The sequence below is a fragment of the Pristiophorus japonicus genome, chromosome 8, assembly GCF_044704955.1.
Source record: "Pristiophorus japonicus isolate sPriJap1 chromosome 8, sPriJap1.hap1, whole genome shotgun sequence".
Taxonomy (NCBI): Eukaryota; Metazoa; Chordata; class Chondrichthyes; family Pristiophoridae; genus Pristiophorus; species Pristiophorus japonicus.
This window is the reverse complement of record NC_091984.1, coordinates 81,393,491-81,413,193: the sequence shown is the minus strand read 5'-3', so window position 1 is coordinate 81,413,193 and position 19,703 is coordinate 81,393,491.

Here is a 19,703-nt window from a genome sequence, read left to right as displayed (position 1 = left end):
TTTGCTTTTACTTAACTGAATTAGTGCTGTACTGCAGTGCTGCACAAGGCAGATTCAGCAACTGCAGCGACCCCCTGCGCCCCCTAACCAATAATTTTTAAATGCTGTTCTAGAGGTTTTGGATGAGGAGGTGAGCAGAAGCAGGAGCAGGGCGGTGCTGTTCCCAATGGGCAGCAGAGGGTGTCAATGCAAGTTACCTGGCACCAGTGGGCAGAGGTGGCCAAACAGGTCATGGTAAGAAGCATCGCACCACAGACCTGGTTTTACTGCTGGAAAAATGTTAATGATCTAAGCAGTGCTGCAAATGTAAGACTCCCTGCAAACAGCTCTCTTGCTCTCTGCTTAGCCCTGCACAACCTGCAGCCCCATCACTCACCCCACCCCCCCCTGCTTCCCATCACTATCCTCCAATAGTAGCAGCACACTTTACCCAATCTCCTTCTGCTGCTACTGGCACACTCTGCACCTGCTATTGTTCTCACTTCCCCACACTTGTGCCATTTTTCACGCACCATCCACACTATTCTACCCTAACACGCACATCCTCACAACCTCTCACCAGCCCACAGATTCGCTTTCTTCCCGCCGGACAAGCTGGTACACAATACCAAGAAGCAGGCCTGGCAGATTATATGCTTTTGCAGAAGCCCCAACACAGAGATTCTCCTGCAGCTCTAATATTTTAAACTTAGTTAGAGTAGCCAACAGAAGCCCAAAAGGCCTAAATGCCCAATTTAATTTGAGAAAGATTAACCAGAGACTGACGTGAATGCAGTTGAGGATTCCTATCATTTGCGCTGTTTGTACGCTGGATGCAGGGCTGTCTATTTAGCTCACGGGCCAAGCATTGATTTGTCTGGCAGCTCAGAGATTGCTGGACTTTGGCAAGCTAATTCATGGGTAAAAAACTGCTGTCAGCTTAAAAAGCTAATAGTTGCCATTTAAGAGAACAGCCAAGAAGATTGATGTTGAATTCTCTATTTGCTAGTCATCATTTTTAACAAAAAAATCTTTCTCCTCTTCATCGATCATCTGGGAGAAAGAAATTCTAATATATAAAGAAAAATAATGAATTTCCAATTGGCAAATAGAGAGTAGTTTTCAATAAAATTGAAGTAATTGTCACTTTCTTTTTAGATATAAAAAAATTGTAACACCCATGTTCATAAACAAAAACTATTGAAAATGGCACCAATTCCCCCCTCCCTCCTTCCCCGCCACTCCCCTCACTCAGCATAACCCAGATGCTGCATTTTTATTCAGCACCTGACTTAACCTCAGCTGTGTTTAAGGTTGCCAAACCTTCAGGATTACTCAGGAGTCTCCAGCAATGTAATATTAATTTCCTGGACACTGCTGCAAGAAACCCAGGAGAAAAATCATAGGGAAACTAAAAAAAATATTTTTTTCCAACTTCTTTGAACATTTTTATTTAATAGTTATAAAAATATTGGAGATCGGAGCTGTTTTACTTTTTGGGGCAATTGAAGGCAGAAAGTCATGTGATGAAACCTCCAGGAATACATCCAACCATAGTTGCTAAACCTAGCTGCATTCAGCTGTATTTCTGGGTTCAGCTCATTCAAATGGTCTGGGTAAACACTGGGTGTGAATTGATATTTGAACCAGATCAAGGAAGGGAACATGGACACTGCATTTTTTATATCTAAGAAGAAAACAACATTTACTAAATGTTATTGAAAGCTAATCTCTATCTGCTGTTTCAAAAGGTAACTATTTTTCTTAAAGCAGTGCAAATTCCAGCAGTTTTGGAGCCTGCTTGCTGTTGTCAGAAACAGCAACCAGATGACTTGCAGCCCTGAAGTGGACTGTTGCTACACCTCAAAGGTAAAACTTTGCTAAGGTGCTGGGGGTAACAGCCAACATCCTTACAGATCCTCGAATCAGAATGGGTAACCCTGCAATCTTTAGCACTTAGTTTTTCTTGGATGGTCTTCTTTTCTGTTGTCTATTGGGGCTAAATTTGCGGCCCCTATGGGTGTGTACGAGTTGCGCACACACCCGTAGAGGTCCCGCAAGTTCTGGGTTTAGATATGCACTGCGCATGCGCTGAAACCCAGAAATTGTGATCTGTCAAGAATCCGCTTGACAGATCGTACGAATGTGAAAGAAAAGGGCATTCGTGGGCAGAGAGCTGGGCTATTTGCCAAATTTCTGCCCAGCGAATGCCCTTGAAATTCTTATGCCTGGTAAAAGCAGACGTAAAGCTTGCTTTAACCAGCGTAAGAATTTTAAAAAATAGAAAAATAAAATGTTATCACTCATTTATACATTAAAACCCTGTCAAATAAGGTAAGTTTATTTTTAGCCCCATTAAAACATGGGCTGGATTTTCGGCTTTGATGTTTTTGGGGCGGTAATGGTGGCGTGGTGGTAAAGTTTGCACCTGGGAACAGTTTGCACCTCAGTAAGTAACATTGGGCAGCTGGTCCCTGAGATAGGGGGCGCAACACGAAGGGAGGTGCTGGAGGCTGACCGCCCAGCCAGAAGACCTCACCACTGCCATTGCTGCTGCTCCGAGGCAAAAAACAAAGCAGAAAGGAGACAAAAATCTGCCCCATACTTTTTTTTCAAAAATAAAATTTTTGTTTTAAGTGCCATTTTAATTAATTTTAAATATGTGATTTTTTAAAAATTGATTTCATGTGTTGGTGTATTTTTTAAGTGATCCCCATTGATGCTGATGGGAGTTCCGCACAAACGGAAATCCCATAAGCATGAATGTGGATTCCCTTCTTTATTGGTTGGGCATCTGCCCGCGGGAAGTCTTTGATCGCAATTTCTACTGAAGAAAATGTTGGTTATGGCTACAGCTTACTAGGCCAGGTCCCACTGAACTTTCAGTGTAATTATTTGTTTTAAGTTATTGGCTTTTTAGCTTTCGGTCAGGTTTTGCTAATTTTCTAGGCTGGCATGTATATACTCTAGTCAAGGCTGTAGGCAGCAAAATTAGAATTGTGCCCACTCTTTCCAAAGGCTGTCTATACCCCTTTGTCCCAATTATTGGTACATTTTAAACGGGGCCCGGGCTCTCCATAAAATGTTGAATTCTTACATTAAAATGGTTCATTTTAAACATTTTCATACTTTCCAATTTCAAAAGTTTTAATCAACAAAAATAGAAAAAGTAAATGACATTTTGGGTTTTCAACAGACCAACCAGATCATCATTTCTCCAGAAGCTAAGGGAATCAAGGGATATGGGGATAGTGCGGGAAGGTGGAGTTGAGGTAGAAGATTGGTCACGATCTTACTAAATGGCGGAGCAGGCTCGGGGAGCTGAATGACCTACTTATGTTCTTATGTACCTGAACAGTCACTCACCCCCTCCAACTCTCCCAATTCATGTTAGCATTCTTCTCCCTCTCCTCTCTCAATTCAACCTGGCACTTGCTTCAACTCAACCCATGCCCACCCAGTTCATTATCTTCTTGCTCCCACAGTTGACGCTGGCACTTTCCTCCCATTCCTCTTCCCCACATTCATGATGGCCCTCTTCCATGCAGACCTTCTCCTTCCCCGAGTTCATGTTACCACTGTCTTTCCCATCTCCTTCATGCTCTTTCTCCCCTAGTTCATACAATACTTTGTTCTCCCCCCATTCCCTACCTCCAGTTCATGTTGGCAACCGTGTCCCCCCCTCCCCCCCAAGTCAACGCTGGCATTACCATATCCATTCTCTCTCTGTGCTGTTCCCAGGCTCGCTCTTTCTCTCCCTCTGCCCCATTTAAGTGGCAGTTATGGATACTTATTGGCAGATTTATCCAAATAATCTGGGTAGAATTTTGACCGAACAAGGTATAGGATTAAATTTTGTGCAAACTGCAAAGTTAAAAATTGAGAACCCTTGGAGAGTTGTACTTACACTAGCTTTTAGCTGATATCTAGAACAGCAACTTTTTTTTTATACCATTTTGGTGTCATTCTCTTCTGGTTGCCTCTCCCCATTTCTGTGAGTAAAGCAAATACTAGTTCCCTAATACTGATGCCCCTTGGAAGGCAACAATGCCACCTGGACCAGCAGTAGATGAAACCCTCAATTGTCTTCACAGCATTGGCCCTGCATTGTTGGGGGTGCATTTTTTCAGTTGAGAGGTTCCTACTCTTCAGGTGGATGCAAAAGATTCTATTGAGTTATCTGAAGAGCAGGGAGTTGGTGTTTTGGCCAAAATTCATCCCTTAACCAACACTATCAAAAGAGATTAACTGGTCATTCATTTCATGTGCTGTTTGTTGGAACTTGCTCTGTAGGCACTGACATCACGTTTGACTACATAGCAACAGTAACTACACCTAAAAAGTAATGAATTGGCTGTGAACTGCTTTGAGCCATCCTGATGACATGGAAAGTGCTATATAAAACCAAGCTCTTTCTTCCTCTCTAGTCATTCTCTGCATTAGCCCTTGTACAATATTTAGCATCCCAAAGGATATAATAAAGACAAATGTCAGGAAATCTGAAATAAAAACAGAAAACGCATATGAGAAAGATAACAGGTTAACGTTTAGGGTGTATTTCATTACAATTCCTATTTCAGATTATTGGTCATACCCGAAACATTAGCCCATCTTTCTATTTCAGATTCAGCCTCCTAATCCTGTTTAGCAGTAGTGTGTCTAATAGATCTGACCTTTGGAGTTTGAAGTGCTGCGCTGCATGCAGCATTGATATACAGTACATATTCTAGCAGAGTGTCAGATCTGCTTACCAGTGATTCAAAAATCTTATCTCATCTTTTTTTTCAGGGTGCACAATCATTAACTCTGGTGTGCTGCCTTTACTGCATTTTTTACTGCCTGACATTAGAAAGAGAATGTGAAACTAAAACAGATTCGCAAAAGAAAATCACACATGCTGGAAATCAGACATAAAAAACAAAATATATTGGAAATGTTCTGCACACTGATTAGCATCGGAAAAGTTAATGGGGGTGAAATTTGTCAGGCAGAGTGTAAAACAGGCTGCCAACTCGCTGTCGCTTCTTCTGCACTACTGTCCAAGATGAATTTCACCCCAATGTTTTGAACCTAATCCTACATCAGAATGGATGTTGCTCTGATCAAGGATTGCATCTCAAAATGTTCTCTTCTTTTAAACGCAATCAATTTCTGCATTTACAGCATATTTGGTTTAATTTGTTAATTATGAAGGTGGTTTAGGCACTATTTTAAGTCCGGTGCCAGATTACGGCCCAGTGAACGGCTGGTTCTTTTGGGAGTAGCAGCAGGGAGGCTTGGCCGCTGTTAATAGCTGGGCCTCATTTGCATGTAGCTGGCAGACTTCCCACTCAAAATATAAATCGGGTACTCGGGAGGCAGGAGGTCACCAGAGGAAATGGTCCTGGGTACTAAGGTAGGTCTGCAGAAGGGGGGTTCAAAAGGAACAGCAATCAGGGGACTCATCATCAAGGCTGAGGTAACAGAGAGTGGCCAGTGCCTGTAGAACCACAATCCAGAATGGAGCCAATGGCTTTCGAAGAAGAAGGGAGAAATTAGCAAGATAAAAAAAGTCAGCTCCCTTCCTTGATAGTCTGGCTCCTCTTTAAGAATAATTAATTACCCTGGTTCATCAGTAACTGTGACTTTTTTTTTACAAGTTTTCATTGCAGTTCAATTAGGAATTTGAACAAAGGCTACGATATGAATGTGCAACAATTGAAGCTATTAGTGTAAATAGGAGTTAAAAAAAGATATGAGAAACTGTTACAGGACATGCTAGTTCAAACCACAAATGTGGATAGATCAATATAAGCCTGCCTCCAGCTGCCCTGTAATGATGTAGGCTAGATAGGTGTGCAGTAGTCTGAGAATTGGGAGGCTCCTAGCATATGTCTTTTAACAAAGGTTTCTTCTATGTGATGCCCAGAGGAGCAATTTTGGTCCACAGAGTAACTTGAATTTTATTTTTTAAAACTTACCTTTCACTTCTCGCCCTGGATCCACTTCTCGGCAGCTCTGGCCTGGTCGGAAAGCCACAACTGCTCCCCCACTTAGACCTCAGGTTAGTATCATTTGCATTTTTAAGGAGGTCTCCACTGGCTTTGGGGTTCAGGCAGGTGTCCTGGCTGTGGGCGGATCAGGATGGGTAGTCAGTGGGTAAGTCCCATGCTCCATTTTAACTGCCCACCCCCACCCAGTTTTAAAATTTCTCTCCACGTAACTGTATTCCAAAACAGAGACAAAAGAATAGAGACAGAGTTCATGCTTAATGGCACAGGGTAAATAGTATATGGCATCATTACTGATAGTTGGAATCACACAATAAAGAACTAAGAAGCTTATTCTGAGGACTGTCCTTGTGCTGCATCTGGATTCAGTCACTGTGACAAGAATTTTACCAGATTAATTTAGGTTTTATGGAAAGCAGTCAGGGAAGCAGATTGCTTCTTCAAACCGTCATCCTTACTCAACTGATGCTCTTTATCTTCTCTCCGCAGATACACACATGGCTGCCCCAGAAATCCAGTCTAAAGCACCTGGCCCTCAGTTACTAATAGGAATTGCAGGAAAATCACTGGCATTGATTTTGACATTCTAGCTCCCTGGAATAATGCTTTGCCATTTTTCACAACATTAAGGCATTTATTTCAGAATTCAGAATCCCCAGATATTCGTTAAAAGACGTATGCTCGGAGCCTCCCAATTCTCAGGCTACTACATACCTATCTAGCCGACAACGTTACAGGGCAGCTGTATAGTAATTTATCTCTTCATTAATTTATCTCTTCATTTTGAGGTGCGTTGCAATATTTGTGGATTGAATTAGCATGTCCTGTAACAGTTGCTTCTCAGTGTGAGTTCAGCATAAAATACAGCACTTATCTTTTTTAGAGCTTTATCTCCTACTTTCACTTCAATTGTTACACCTCCATATTACAGCCTTTTTTTTCCAAATTCCTAATTGAACTGCAAAGTAAACTTGTAAAAAAAAGACCACAGTTACTAATGTACCAGGGTAATTAATTATTTTTAATAAAAAGGAAAATACTATCAAGGAAGGGAGCCGTCTCTTTTTTTCCTCTTGCTAATTTCTTCCTTCCTCTTCTAAAGCCATGGGCTCCATTTTAAAATTCTGACGGGGTTAGACAGGTTAGATGCAGGAAGAATGTTCCCAATGTTGGGGAAGTCCAGAACCAGGGGACACAGTCTAAGGATAAGGAGGAAGCCATTTAGGACGAGATGAGGAGGAATTTCTTCACCCAGAGAGTGGTGAACCTGTGGAATTCTCTACCACAGAAAGTTGTTGAGGCCAATTCACTAAATATATTCAAAAAGGAGTTAGATGAAGTCCTTACTACTATGGGAATCAAGGGGTATGGTGAGAAAGCAGGAATGGGGTACTGAAGTTGCATGTTCAGCCATGAACTCATTGAATGGCGGTGCAGGCTAGAAGGGCCGAATGGCCTACTCCTGCACCTATTTTCTATGTTTCTATTTTGGATAGTGTTTCTACAGGCACTGGTCACTCTCAGCTGAATATTATTCATATGTGAGCCTTGATGATGAGTGTCAGCAGATCTTTTACCACTGGGTATATCACAGCCAAACCTGATCTGTTATCATCTGACATCAGACACAAGCAATTCCAGCAAGGGTCAATGGATAGCAATTAGCAAGGGAACCCTGGACTACTTCGGCCTCCTCAGCCAGGGACACTGAGGCCACTCATGATGTCTTCCTCATCGCACTGCCTTAGATTCACACACATTGGGAATTGGACCAAAAACCTTCCTGGTCAGAATTGTTCAGCTATTCATTGGCTAATGATGTTGAACTATGGCCAGAACTTTAGAGGGAATGGGCTCAACCTAAATTACTTCCTCATAAGTGTTAGAAATAAATTGTGTTTTATTTCTTGTTTTTAAGAACGTGAAGTCCAGGGAGTGCTAACTTTTCTAAACTGTGCCTAAGTGCCACAATTGGGATCCAAGCCCAGATAGGACACGATCTTTGCACAAAGCCATGCCGCCCATTGACAGCTGTGCTGCATATGTCAGTAATCGAACATGATGGGTCTCCAGCAGTCTGCCATATCACTTTTTACATTTTGGAACTGATTTAAATTAGAAAAAAAATGAAATAATCTAATGGAGTGGGAGTAATTTGGACCGAACATACTTCCTCCCATACTGTTATTCAATTCTCATATGAATGGAATTTAAGGTGCTTCTTAACACTGTCTCTATTCATTTGCTGCAGAAGGTTCTTAATGAAAATTCTTGACGTGACCTAGAATTCAGACACTGAAAATATTTGAGCCTGTACAAAGCCCAGATTAATTTGTTCCAAAACAAGACAAGAAACACTCTGATTTCAACTAAAATACAAGAAAACAATATACGTCTACATTACATACATACAGAAGAAGCATATGTGCTCATCAGGTGAGGTATGACATTGCTGAGAAAATTAATATTTTTCATGTCTTAGCCAGTGACAGCATTAATAACTGCCCCTAGCAATCCATCCATATGACTCAACCCGTCAGTGTGACATGTCTATTTGACTCACTGCCAGCCCCTGCTATTGCATACAGACTCTGAATTTTAACAGTACCCAAACAAAAGAGATCACTTGATCGTATCCCAATCAAACTAAAGCACTGCACATGGGTAGTCTGGCTACCAATCAGGTGCTGATGAAAACAGGAGGCCAGAGTGCTGAGCAGCTGATCGAGAGTGGAAGATGGGGTTAAACAGCAGTAAAAACAAAATCTAGGGTCAAGTCGAGTTGGGCACAGATGATTAGAAATCTGACTCAGACATGCAGACTGGTCAGTCACAGAGGCAGAGCTTGGAAGGGTGGGGAAATTTAAGTTGGATAGAGCATAGCTTGAGTTAGTCAGTATCTGGCAGTGTAGAAGAAAAATAATGAACAGTAAAAATAATCTAAAAATAGAAAACTTAAAAAGTCAGCCTTATATTGTGCAGATCTGATTGGTCTGTGGTGCCAAGTGAATAACAGGGACTACTACTGTGATCTGACATAGGCCTTTGTTCAGTCACACAATTCAGGCATGTTTTCTCACCAAATCTATTTGACTCCTAGAGTTACTTGCGTGCCCTCTGCTAGTTCTTTCAGTTGGAATGTAGGCTGCTGATTAGATTCATTTGGTGTTGCCTCTTAATGCTCAAAGGGTCTCTGTTCTCTTACAAAAGAGATATCTGCACATAGCTATCAGCAATGAACATGCACTGGTGATGGATCAGCCAACCTTCGACACATCAGCCTTGACAAAGAGCAGGCCTTCCAGATAATCAGGTGAAGGCCAATGAAAGAGTGGGCAAGGGAGAGCTTGATGACTTTGTACCAGTGCAAGAAAAGCATTTACTTCAATTTTGTCTTCTTGCTAGCACTTAACACTCAGTGACTAACAATACCAGGTTGAACCTCCCTTATCCAGAACCCTCGAGACCTGGCCTGTTCTAGATAAGGGATTTTTCCAAATTAGGGGTGGTCATGTTAAATTGGATGGTAGAGATATCGGGGCTGGCTGGCTTGGGGCTGGGAGAGCGGCAGAGAGATCATGGGGGGGAGTGGTGAATCACGGGGTCAGGCCAGCGATTGCGGGAGTCGTCAACGAGGAAGCACTTCAATTTGTTCATGTTGGAGTTCTGCGCTTGTGTCACCCGGTGGCTGGAAATGGTTCTGAACGAGGGGTGATCCCGGATAAGGGAGTTCTGGATAAGGGAGGTTCAATCTGTACCAGATCTGCCCCTCTGCTACAAAGTATTGTAGTGTGCACAGCAATTGGCTGTATACGAAATCTGCCCCTTCCAGCCAGTCTGGACAAACAACACTGCAGTGACCAATTTATGCATTGGTGTACAAACGACTAACGAATCTTGGCAAACACCACTAGTAGTGGGTTGAAATGATCCTGTAGCACAAAAGCTCAATACGGTGGTAACTTTAACCATGATAGACAGGGATGGATGTTGTCTGCAGGTTATGTTCTGGGCGGACAGCACAACCCAATGACTTCCTCCCTGCTGAATTGTAGACAGTGAAGGTAGGTCTCTTCCAACATGCCCAGGTAGTTGTGCCATATATTATGATGTAATTCTTGGGACACCTGCACATGGGAACAAGGCTGTCCAGTGCCTGGTTTATACAAGCACTCAGTAACTCAAGAATTATTCTGCAGAGCAGCACAGGGAATCCAGAGTAGGGGTGTACACAATTCAATTTGCTACCTCAAATTCTTTAAAAACTTTTACTCCCACAGAATTGGGAACTCAGCACCAAATGTGCTAAGCCTACCCACCTGATTATGCTGATGAGCAGTTGTTCCTTAAGCGCACCATCATGGAATTGTCCCTATTGCTCCTCAATGAATTGGTCCTCCTTATCCAAGCACCATAGGTACAGCCAAAGGGGCTCCGATTGTTCCAATATTATTAGCTGCAATTGGTATTGCAGCCGTAATTGTTATGACTTAAATAAAGTGCCTTCGCAAATTGAAAGCTTCCTAACAATGTAGACAAATAGAAGTTTTGCAAGATGTTTGATACGCAAGTAGGGAAATACTCACTGTTAAAAATAATGGGTTCCAAATTGGATCTGTTGTGCCCATTTTACAATGACGTCCAATTGCAGGGACTAATGTTCTGCACGCCAAGGATGCCTGATAAATATCCGACCCAAAATTGAGTTGTGCCATTTTTGTTTAATAAGGTACATACCAAGTAATCTGCACATTCCTGCAACCTCCAAGTACTTGAGAACTTGTCTTTCTATTAATTCCACAATTTGCTGTTTGTGTGGAATTGAAAGTTTCTCTGATGAAAACCCACCATCTGTTCCACTCTTTGCCCTCTCTTTTGCTGTAAATTCGGCCTTTAAGAATAATAGCACTGTGGATTAAGGCTGGGTGATTTGAGCCATGGAACTCTCTTCTTGCAGTACATTCCTTTTGCTATCAAGGCAAGAGTAAAGTAATTTTAATTAACCTATTATTTCTACATCCTTGCTACATCTTTTGTAATATTGAGTATAGTGAGTACAGTGTTTATTGCAATATATATAAATACTACTCCCACTTTTAACTTCTTATATCTATCTATATATTGAGACTGGTTGGCATGGCTTCCAGCAATTAATTTTGGTCTAAGTACTGAGTTATTTTCATACCTTTAACAACTTGGACAGAACTTAATTACCTATATATGCCCTTCATTTCCATATTAAGACAAGTTAATATCTTTTCCACATGTTGGTGCTCTTTTTCAGTGGATCCCTAGTTGAATTAGTTTGGGCCATATGCCATGCTCTTTGTCTCCCAGGCTACTCTTATGAAAAGTACATCATGCTTTTCAAAAATATTGTCTAAGCGGACATGTAAAACCGAGGCAGTGATATACGTGTTTATAATATTTTTAATGGGATTTTACTACAGTTTTGCATATTGCACATTGGATTAGTACAGGTATAGTGTCATTTCTACTGGTTAAGAAACTTGTTAGCTGCTTGAGAAGTTTGAATGCAACATTATTACAGTCCATCATGAATGGACAATTTACTGGTGCTCTCGCTAACAAATTTCTGTGGCACTAAATCAGAACAACCATTATTTTAATTGGTGTTTTCTTTTAAGAAAAATAGATCGCTATGATCAAGGGAAGACGTGACCCCAATTTTTGTAATGTTGAAGAAATGGGTAATTTAGATCCATGAAGATTATTAGGACTGTGTGCACAGAGCTAGAGGATACGTGTCGAGATTTGTTTTTTTTTTCACTCCACATCGGAGTGGACATGTTACACGACTCCCTGTTAAAGCAGTTAAATCTGTGTTGATTTACAACTTTATAGAAGTGTTGGATAAATAGCTATTTTGTCACAGAAGTGAGTCATATAAGGACACATAGAGATAGTCAAGAAATTATTGTTTGGTTGATTGATTTGATGTGTAGAACATGATGGTCCTTGAGCTTCTGGGCCATAGAAATGTTATGCCAAAGAATACAACCAGACAGAAATGAATAATGTAAGCTGTAATGGCTCTATTTTGAAGAAGAGTAGTAGAGTTCTCCCCAGTGTCCTGGCCAATATTTATCCCTCAACCAGCGGCTAAAAACAGATGATCTAGTCATTATCACATTGTTGCTTGTGGAACTTTGCTTTGCGCAAATTGGCTGCCATGTCTCCTAAATTACAACAGATTACACTTCAAAAGTACATTATTAGCTGTAAAGCACTTTGGGATGACCTTAGGTTGTAACAGGATTTATTTAAATGCAAGCCTTTCTTTCTTTTCATTTTGGAATTATGTTTAATTTATCTTTGAGGGGATGGGAGGGGCTTTGCAATCCTCTCTCAGTGGGTCAGAGAGCCTTAAAGATAAAACAGGCTGCAAAAACAGATGTGATGGGTCAAATGGCTTTTATCCATTCCACGTATTTCATGACATTGCCTAGTTTGTCAGTCTGTCCTCATAACTATAGTCTCACATTCCTGGTGTCACCCCTTCTGCACCCTTGACATCGCCCCGAAAGTAAGATATCCAAAACACAGACTGCTAAAGTGGTATGCTTTCCACCTGTTTTACCCTCGTAAAACGAGCACAACCCAGACTAATTTCTATCCCTTGGTCTCTTTGCTCCTCTACTCCTCTTAAAGTTTTACCATTTAATGTACATGTCCTCTCTATTATGTCCGTAACGTACTTATGAATGACTCCACGAGGCAATATGCTGTACTCAAACTGTAGTGACCTTGGTCCTTTATTCAAAACTCCAGAGTGAGGCACAAGCATGGTGTGCAGCCTTTTATACTGGGCCCTGCCACCAGGCCAGGAAACCCCCGGTCTCCATCAGTTGCACCCTCTAGTGGTGCCAGCATGTATATACATGGTATAAACCTTATTGATGGTACATCAGGTAAACAAGTCTCCATCTTATGCAACCACACAGTGACTACACAGAGTCTGCATATACAACATAATTCTCCCCCAAGTCCTTTGTGCCAATTACCTTTGCAATATGTGCTCTGGCCTAGCTCTCCCCAGACTTAAGTGCCAATAGCCCTTGTACCTTGGCTGTGCTTTGGCTTGGCTCTCTACCCGTTAACCCCCAAGTCTTTTTGCCACAACGTTGGGTAGTGGTTACCAGTTTGGATGGTTCAATGATGCAGTGAAGGTTCCAGAGGGTTCTGGGTGTGATCCATGTGTGTGTCCATGGTTACATACATTCATTCCCCAACCCCCACCCCCACAGTGAGGTCATGCAGCTGACCCGTTACATTAACATACAGGATCAGACACACAGTGCAAGTACAAAGAAAGGAAGAAGAAACATTTTTACAGTTTGTATCGTGACACCTTGGTTCATACTAACATTCGTTACGCTTTACGGTCGTGTGCCAGGATTGGGTAGATTGCATTCATGATTCAGACATGGTCAGTACTGAGATAGCAGTACAGGTATGCGAGGACGCTAGTTCCAGAACAACTAGACGGGGTCCTAGTTGTCTGATGGCGGCGCTGCGCTCCCTGCTAGCGGGGTGGGCTTGGTTCGCTCACCTAGCCAGGACTCAGGGCCCTTGCCGTTGCACCTCATGATATTGCCGAGGCCATTTATTTTTCAGCCATGCTGCCCCTCGCTGCATCAGGGACGCCATCTTGCCTCTGTCCTCGAGGTCGACTGCCTTGATTCTTCTCTTCCGTGATTCTGCCACAAAAGCTGGAAGAGTGCCTGTCAATTTGATTTTCCTCCCCAAGGGACCTGCCACTGGAGCCAGGAAAGTACTCTTAGGTTGTTCCGATCGGATCATTGCCACGCAGTCATGATGGACGGTCTGTGCCTCAGGTGCTGCGCTGGTCTGTTCTCTAGTGCCTGGCCCAAGCGAAGGTGAGGTTTTGCTCTGCCTCTGAGCATGGGAGACATCGATTGCTGGAGTAAAGAGGTCTTCCCATTTCCACTGGATCTTCCCCATTCACCTTCTTCCAAGTAGCGTTGAACCATCAACTGCAACAATCCACAGAGGTAACTTGTGCACCACGCCATTATGCATTACACTTACATCCACACTGCCAAGGACTGGGATCAGCTCCTTGGTGTAGGTGCGCAACTTTTCCTGTACTGGAACCAGCTCAGGTCATTTTCCATTCCATAGCCTCTCAAACGCATCCTGGCTCATCACTGACTAGCTCGCTCCTGTGTCCACTTCCATGAAGACTGGAATGCCTTTTATCTTCACTTCCATCTTCACTGGAGGACAATCGGTGGTGCAGGTGTTCCATACACTTCTTCTTGGGCCTAAGCTGCCTCTCTGGTCAAATCATCATACTCCCTGCTGGATTCAAAGTCATCTACCGACTCCTCTGCTAGACAGTGAGTCGTATTTCTTTTACACATACGCTGGAGTTGGCCCTTCGTGTTATAGGCTTTGCATACGTACTCAGCAAACCGACACTGGTGAGCCCTATGGTTTCCTCCGCAATGCCAGCATGGTGCTACTCGATTAGCACCCCTCGGCGGACTCTGAGTTCTGGAACCCTGAGGTCTGTGCTCTCTGCCCTGGGCAGAGCCATGTTCTACAGTCTTACCTGTGAAAGGCACCATTCTGTGTACAGTACCTGCCGGGTTTGAGTCCACAGGATGAATGATTTACTTGGTGCTGCAGGTCAAGGTCATGAACGCCTGACTGATGCTGATGGCCTTCTGCAGGTTGACTGTGGCGTCAACAGATAATAGCTTGTGACGGAGGCCCTCGTGGCCAATTCCCATAATGAAGATGTCTCTCAATGCTTTGTTGAGGTGCGTGCCAAAATCACACGGTGCCGCAAGTCTCCTGAGGTCGGCAGCATATTTTGCAATCTCCTGGCCCTCAGGTCTGCGGTGAGTGTAGAATTTGTACTTGGCCATGAGGATGCTCTCTTTTGGTTTTAGTTGGTCACGAATTAGTTTAGTCAGCTCATCGCATGTCTTATCCTTGGCCTTCATGGGTGCCAGCAAGTCCCTGATGAGGCGGTAGACCTCGGGCCCACAACTGGTCAACAGTATAGCCTTGTGCTTCTCCGCCAATGTGTCCGTCTCCCCTGCCAGGTCGTTTGCCACAAAATATTGCTCGAGCCTTTCCTTGAAGGCATCCCAATCATCACCCTCTGCGAAGTCTTTTAGTGTGCCAAAGGTAGCCATGATCGTGTTAAAGTCCTTATTCTCATCGCCAGTTATTATGTCCGTAATGTACTTATGAATGACTCCACGAGACAATGTGTTGTATTCAAACTGTCGTGACCTTGGTCCTTTATTCCAAACTTCAGAGTGAGGCACAAGCATGGTGTGCAGCCTTTTATACTGGGCCCTGCCACCAGGGTAGGAAATCCCAAGTCTCCACCAGTTGCACCCTCTAGTGGTACCAGCATGTATATACACGGTATAAACCTTATCGATGGTACATCAGGTAAACAAGTCTCCATCTTATGCAACCACACCGTGACTACACAGAGAGCACATCCATAGTCTGCATATACAACACTCTCCATATTATTTCTCCCAAAATGTATCACTTCACATATTGAACTTCATCTCAACAAGGGCGGCAAGTCAGCCATCAGCGCCATAGCGCTATGGTAGGAAAATATCAGTCACTTGATCATTAGTCAGTGATTACTGGAAAATACATGCATGACAACAAAATTGGGCTCAGCTCTAATGTCTCCAAATGGTCAGATACTTGCAACTGCTCACTGTCTAGGCCCTCATGTGGAGGGTGAGTAACACCTGTGAAACCATATCCAGCATAAGTCACCGCCTCAAGAGAAAAAATAAATAACTAATGGGCCTGAAATTCTGGCCTCTCCAGGTCCATACTGAGTGTGTACAGACCTAGGAAGGCATCGCAAAAGCCGGTTTTCGGCATGCAATGCACATGCATCTGTCAAGTTCTGCATAGCCTACTCTTACCAGCGTAAGAGTTTTAAAACATATAAAAAACATATAAAATTAAAAATTAAAAACTCATTTTTATGTTAAAAACCTTGCCTACTAAGGTAAGTTTATTTTAAACCCAAATTACAAAACTTTTTTTTTAAATCCGAAAAATATATTTTTTCTAACACATTTATGAACTTTAATTTCAATTAATTTTAATTATGTGAGGTGTGTTTTTATTTTTTATGTTGTGTTTAGTGTGTTTTTTTTTCTCATTAATAGCAATGAGAACTCGTAGACACGGAGTTCTCATTGTTATTAATGAGAATACTGTACCTGATTGGTATGGCAGTCGTTCGAACCTCGAGGACAGGAGCGCACTTCGAAGCGTGGGAAGCCAAGGCCTCCCCATCGAAATCGCAGGTGCCTCCGGGACCAACAGGTAAATTGGTAAAAATTCTCGGCACGGATGCATTCGTCAAGAAGCCTCTGACCGGAATTTCAAGCCCAATATGTATCTTTATAGTGCCTTTCACATCCACTGCGCATCCCAAAGCAGTTTTTAAGAAATAGATTACTTTTGAAGTTCTGTACTTGTATAGGCAAACACAGCAATAAATTCATGAATGACCAAATAACTGTTTTTGGATTAAAAGCAAAATACTTCGGATACTGGAAATCTGAAATAAAACCAGAAAATGCTGAAAATACTCAGCGGGTCAGGCAGCTTCTGTGGAGAGAAACAGAGTTAATGTTTCAAGTCGAAGACCTGCTTAGTATTTCCAGCACTTTCTGTTCTTTGTAACAGTCTTTGTGTGGCATTGATTCAGAGAGTTGGCAGAACACTAAGAGAACTCCCAGTTCTTCAAATAGTGCTGCGGGATTTTTTACATCCTTCTGAGCAAACAAATGGGGCCTTGGTTCAACATGTCATCCAAAGATGGCACCTCTGATAATTCAATACTCCAGAGATTAGGTGCTCAAGTCTGTGGTGGAGCTTGAACTCATAACCTTCTGATCTAGACAACTGAGCCAAGCTGAAACTGCAGGAGGAGGGAGAGTAAAGAAGGACACACAGCCTCACAAAAAATAAATAGAGTATCAATGCAGTGCTCCTAGTTTAATGCTGCAATGCAAAATTAGAACAGGTGGCCATTTAATTGCTGACCCTAACAGAGGGACAAGTTTTATTGTAATGTATTACAACCCAACAAAGTCAATATTGGGGCTGAAATTGGTGGCCTCACCGCCCACTGCCGCCGACAGCCGCCGAGTACTTTCGCCACTCTCCCCTCGGTGACAGATTCCTCCAGGTCTGCATCCGGCAGGAGGGGAGTACCACTGCGAATCGCCCACTGACACCCGCTGGCAGCCAAGTCATGTCAGTGACCTCCCGCCCGCTGGGCTGGCATATTGGTGCAGGCAAGAGTCGGTGGCAAGGACCTTTGCATGGAGGCAAGTCTAACCCTGACAGTAAGTAAGAAGACCTGCAAAAAAAGGTTAGTGATCATTTTTTTATTTTATTTTCTTCAGCGTTTTACCTGTATAGGGTCCCCTGAAGGTGTTATGGTGTTTTTTTTTATTGTGAATATTTTTCTTTTTCAGTGTTCCCCCCTCCCTGGGCCCAACTCAATTCTCAGTGGCACTTTGGCGAGGAACGCATTTGCTGCCGAGATTGGAAGCTCCCTCCTGCTGCCGCCCAGATTGATGGCGTAAGCTGTTATTTGGCCACCGGGCAGTACTGCCATCTTTTTGAGGGATCTTCTTGGCAAAGTACCACCCGGTCTCGTGGCGGCTCGCGATTGTCGTTTGGGCGGCACTTGGATGGGCCTTGGCTTCCACAAAGTTCGGGCCCTATGTTATTCAAAAGTAAAATCTGGTTAGCAGTTTTTATAGGAAGTCAGAAGGACCTTGAATTAAATCACATGGTCGCACAATTAGAATTGTCTTTAATATTTTCAACATTTTCCTACACTGAGCACCACTTCCTTTACTAGTCTTACCTTATATTTAATGAGAATCAGTGTATATTAATTTAATAATGGGCCGGATCTTGCTGGAGCGGAGCATCTTGCGGCAAGCCCCATTAGTTAGACATTTTTCTGCACCCTTCAGTTCAAAATTATTTTGCGCCATAACTTGCTAGAAGTATGAACTGATAACGGCACGACAAGGAAAACCAATGACCTCAGTGAACAACGGGACCAACAGGATATCACCCTGATCAAGAGATTTAAGGACTGAGAAAGAAACAAATGAACGACTTAGAAGGAAATAGTGAATTTGAGTCAAATCAGGTAAAGAAAGAGAAACAGAGAGAGAAAGAAAGATTGGATTAAGAGAGAGAAAAAAGAGAAAATGGAAAAGTAAGAAAAAAAATTTTAAATTGACATTTTTTAAATCTCTAATAACAATGTACCAACTGAAGGAATGAGACTTTGCAGTTTCAATTGTTCAATTTCTAGACCAGAGAGGTTGATTGGCACTGTATTAATAATTATCACTTAGTTAAGAAGATTCTTATGATGTTAATTACCAGACTTAATTTTCTGTGGCGAGTTTAAAGGGAAATTAATGTGCAAATCCAGCAAGTTCTTAAAAATAACCAGAGACTAAGCGCGAGGTGCCAAAGCAAACGGCAGAGCAGTGTAAATCGACCATCAAGTTCTGGAGATTCGCAACTCATGCTGTACCTCATAATCTGCTGAATTTGCTGGCTGATGTGAACCTTAATAATGGTGTGTGTCGTTAACACACGGATATTTTTCTGGCGCGATCCGGCTCATTAAGAACTAGAATAAGACTGCTTGCAAATTTAGAAAGAAGAACTGTTGTAAAGTCAAAAACATGAACTTAGAACTATACTTAGTGACCTTTAAAGGACAAGCATATTCCAGGTTTGATCCCTGTTCTGTTATGATTTGGTCAATCTCAGCTGGGATGACAATAGAACTGCCACAACTAATTTCAGCATCCTTGGGCTTCAGCTCCTTGGGCTAGAGAAGAGAAACATTATCTGGGGTTCCTGCTAAAGACTGAAATCTACTACACTGCTCGAAAGTGAGTGTGTATGTGGACTTCAGGTGAAGGCCGAATTTAGCTCAACTGCGATGCTACCAAAGGTGGACTGGCGGCTGACACTCATTGGGGACGATTTTAACTTGTGTCTCCCTGGCATTAAATGCCTCAAAATGGGAGTTGGTAGCATTACTGTCCCATTTATACCAACATTGCAGCCGGCAGTTTTCTGAAAGGGGCCTACCGCTAGGCTTGCAACGCACCTATCTGTTTCAGGCAGTTGGCTCATTTCAATGTAAAAATTGTGTACCTTGGATCTCAATTGTCATTTTAGGGTGGGAGTGGTCAGAACATGCTCTTATACACCCTCTTGATCATTTCCATGGGCGATAGAGCCCAAGAGGTTCAGCCAAGGTAAGTTTAATATTACTTTTGTGGGGCTTGGAGGAACACTCCTACTCTTCTGAGTACCACAAAAGTAATGTGGGCCACTGACACCCTGGGACACCTTCCCTACCATGGTCGCTACATCCCCCCGCTGGCTGGTGTTAGTCAACCTTAATGCTGCAAGCTGCATCGGGATGCCGTTTGGCGCCTCACAGCGCGCCGGCCCATTGTAAGTGTGGCTAGTGCTTCAAAATCACGGGCCACCTTCACTGCAGGTACAGGTGAGCGGCTGGTACTGTTCGCTGGCCGGTCGCCCAAAGGTCAAAATCGATCCCACTGTTTCAGAATCATTCATAAACATTAGGGTTCATAGCTGCGGAGCCATGTCCCAGTTTGATTCAGT